The 3842-nt window shown below is 37.8% G+C and overlaps 1 pseudogene; it reads right to left on the bottom strand.

The window, feature by feature from the left end:
- Positions 1 to 1078: 1078 nt before the first annotated feature.
- On the bottom strand, positions 1079 to 1571 carry LOC105715754 (rRNA-processing protein FCF1 homolog; annotated as a pseudogene).
- Between the last annotated feature and the right edge of the window lie 2271 nt (positions 1572 to 3842).

Here is a 3842-nt window from a genome sequence, read left to right as displayed (position 1 = left end):
GTGATTTGCTGCCATCCTCCCCTTCACCTATATCTGGCATTTCTCCCGATGCTATCTCTCCCCAACCCCCACCCCGCACTGTCCCTCCCCTATTTCCCCCCAACAGACCCCAGTGTGTGATGCTCCCCTCCCTGTGTCCATGTGTTCTCATTGTTGAACATCCACCTATGAGTGAGAACATGCGGTGTTTGATTTTGTGTTCTTGTGTCAGTTTGCTGAGAATGATGGTTTCCAGGTTCATCCATGTCCCTACAAAGGACGTGAATTCATCGTTTTTGATGGCTGCATAATATTCCATGGTGTATATGTGTGACATTTTCCCTGTCCAGTCTATCATCGATGGGCATTTGGGTTGGTTCCAGGTCTTTGCTATTGTAAACTGTGCTGCAATGAACATTTGTGTGCATGTGTCCTTATAGTAGAACGATTTATAATCCTTTGGATATATATTCAGTAATGGGATTGCTGGGTCAAATGGAATTTCTATTTCTAGGTCCTTGAGAAATCGCCACACTGTCTTCCACAATGGTTGAACTAATTTACACTTCCACCAACAGTGTAAAAGTGTTCCTATTTCTCCACATTCTTTCCAACATCTGTTGTCTCCAGATTTTTTAATGATCGCCATTCTAACTGGCATGAGATGGTATCTCAATGTAGTTTTGATTTGCATTTCTCTAATGACCAGTGATGATGAGCATTTTTTCATATGTTTGTTGGCCTCATGTATGTCTTTGTTTGTAAAGTATCTGTTCATATCCTTTGCCCACTTTTAAATGGGCTTGTTTGTTTTTTTTTCTTGTAAATCTGTTTTAGTTCTTTGTAAATTCTGGATATCATCCCTTTGTCAGATGGGTAAACTGCAAAAATTTTTTCCCATTCTGTTGGTTGCTGATTCACTCTAATGCCTGTTTCTTTTGCTGTGCAGAAGCTGTGGAGTTTGACTAGGTCCCATTTGTCTATTTTGGCTTTTGTTGCCAATGCTTTTGGTGTTTTGGTCATGAAGTCCTTGCCTACGCCTATGTCCTGAATGGTTTTGCCTAGATTTTCTTCTAGGGTTTTTATGATTAGAAATCTTCTAGATTCCTTGTTTAAGGTTTTGGTCAACTGTGGCCACAATGTAACACTTGTTTTGAGTTACTCTCTGTACTAAGCAGTCATCTGCATAGGTTCCTTTGTGTTTGCATGGTAATCTTAAGTCCTTGGTGATCCTTAGAGCCACCCAATACTTCTGCCCCCATTTCCCAATTTTAGCCATTACACAGTCAGTTATAGAAGGGATACACTTGGTAGACAATTCATCATTAACTGTGCTAAGTCTATTTTGGCTTTAATGGAAAAGTTGATACAGATGGTATCAACGAGGATGTGTTAAGGTGGGCCCAGCTGTGTATTATATTGTAAGAATGAGCAAGAAGAGTTTTGGGAACTTCTCTTTTCTTCAGGTTGCTGGTATCTTTCTTTTCTTTCTTTTTAGGTCTTTATCTATCTTTTTCTTTAAGCCTCTGATCTCTGAGACTAAGCATTCACCTTATGGTTGCATAATTCCTTGCTATTTTTTGCTTCCCCATGTGCATGCCATACTCTTATTTCTTCCATAATCCTTACCTGTTAGATTGTTTAGAAAAATGTTTGGAATGCAACAATCTTGCATGTTCTTCACATGTACCCCAAGACCTAAAATGCAATTAAAAAAAAAAAGAAAAATGTTTGGAATAACTTTTCTCTTTGTGTTAATAGTTGCTCTACATCAGTGGTTAAACTCAGTGGCTGTGTTAGAATCATTTGGGGAGCTTGCAAATATCCCTATATCCAGACTATGGCTCAAATCAATCAAATCATAATCTCTGAAGGTGAGACTCATCCACTTGCATCTTTTTAAAAAAATAACTCCTTAGGTAATTTCAATGTTTATCCAATTTGTATACTACTGTGTATACGGTGTAATTCCCAAGAGGGAAGGGATGGAAGTTAAACACTTTTTTTATATGCTTCATGATGCTTAGCACAGGCTTGGTCACAGAATGGTGATTCACAAGCCTTGGTGCTTGGTTAATTGCTGGGAAAACCTAGTGCTCACAGGTGTGATAACTCAGGTAATTGGTGGCCACATTTCTTTAGCAGTCCAGAGAGGCAATGATCAAGGTGTTAAGATGTAGGCTTTGGATTGAAATCTGGGTTAATCCTGGTTGTACCACTAAGTAGTGATATGACCTTGGGCAAGTTAATTGAACTCTTTCTACTTTAGCTTGGCCATCTGCAAAGTGGTGAAAAATATACTGTTTACCTCATAAAATCCTTTGTGAATGAATTTTTAAAAATTGTGGTAAAAAACATAAAATGTCAATTCACAAATTTTTAATTGTATAGGACAATACTGTTTATGGATACTGTTGTGCAGCAGATCTCTAGATTGTTTTTCATTTTTGCATGTTGACACTCATACCCATAGCACAGCAACTCCCCATTTTCTTTTCCCCTCAGCCTCTGGCAATCATCATTCCAGTTTTTCCTTCTGTGATTTTGAGTATTTTAAATACCTCATGTAAGTAGAATCATTAGTATTTGTCCTTCTGTGACTGGTTTATTTCACTTAGCATGACATTCTCAAGGTTTATCCATGCTGTGCAATATAACAGTATTTTCTTCTTTCTAAAAGGTTAAATAATACTCTATTATATATCTATACCATCTTTTCTTTATTCATTCATCAGTTGTCAGTGCACAATTAGATTGTTTCCATATCTTGCTTACTGTGAGTAATGCCACAATGAACATGGGAGCTCAGATATCTCTTGCTGCCTTCAAAATTTTCTCTTTGTCATTGATTTTTGACAGTTTGATTATAATGTGTCTCAGGGTGATGATCTTTTGGTTCATCCATGACAGACTCTGTTGGGCTTTGTGAGTCTATATGTCCATTTCCTTTCTCAGATTTGGATAATTTTTGGCCATTATTTCTTCTACTTCTTTCTTTCTCTGTTTTCCTCTGAGACCTCACAATGTGTTTATTGGTGTGCTCCCAAGTGTCCCATAGTCCTTGGCTTTATTCCCTCTTCTTCATTCATTTTTCTTTTTGTTCCTCTGATAGGATAATTTTAAATGACTTGTCTTTGAGTTCACTCATTATTTCTTCTGCTTTGAATAGCTGTAGTGAGTTTTTAAAGTCAGTTAATTTATTCTTCAGCTCCAAATTTTTATGTTTGTTAATTTGTAGTATTTTCTATCTCTTTGCTGTTTTCCTGAGCTCATCGTCATCCTTATGAAGATAATTTTAAATTCTTTGATAATTCATATACCTGTGTTTCATTAAAGTTGGTTTCTAGAGATTTATTTTATTCCTTTGGTTAGGCTGTGTTTCCCTGTGTCTTCCAATGCCTTATTTTGTGTTTGGATGCACACATTTGAAAAAACAGCTACCTTTCCCGGTCCTTACCTGCTTCATATGGAGACCTTCACAAATCATCCCAGCTAGTGATTCAGGTGACCTCTCAAACTTTTTTGGTGATGTGTCTTCTCTGGATTTGTGCATGTAAATTCCTGATTTCCTTTCCTTTTTCTGAAGCTCATTATCTCTTCCTCCCTCTGGTGTTTGTCTGGAGTACTGCAGGTTCTCTGGAGCTGCCATTGGCCACTCAGGTTTTGTTCTCAGTGGCACCAATAGCACTCTGAGTCAGGTTAGGAAGAAATTCATTTATTAGGCAGATGCTGGAGAAGCTGGATCATTGGACACATTCCTTTCCCTGAGAGAAAAGCTACCAAGATACATCAGCCTTTGTCTTCTGCACCATAGGTCCTTAGAGTAGTAGTAAGCTACTTTGCTCTTTTTTGTTCTCAGTAAT

The sequence above is a fragment of the Aotus nancymaae genome, unplaced genomic scaffold, assembly GCF_030222135.1.
Source record: "Aotus nancymaae isolate 86718 unplaced genomic scaffold, 86718_ANA_hifiasm-v0.15.2.pri h1tg000064l_1, whole genome shotgun sequence".
NCBI lineage: Eukaryota > Metazoa > Chordata > Mammalia > Primates > Aotidae > Aotus > Aotus nancymaae.
Note: the sequence above shows the minus strand (reverse complement) of the source record. Positions and strands in the feature narration are given on the sequence as shown.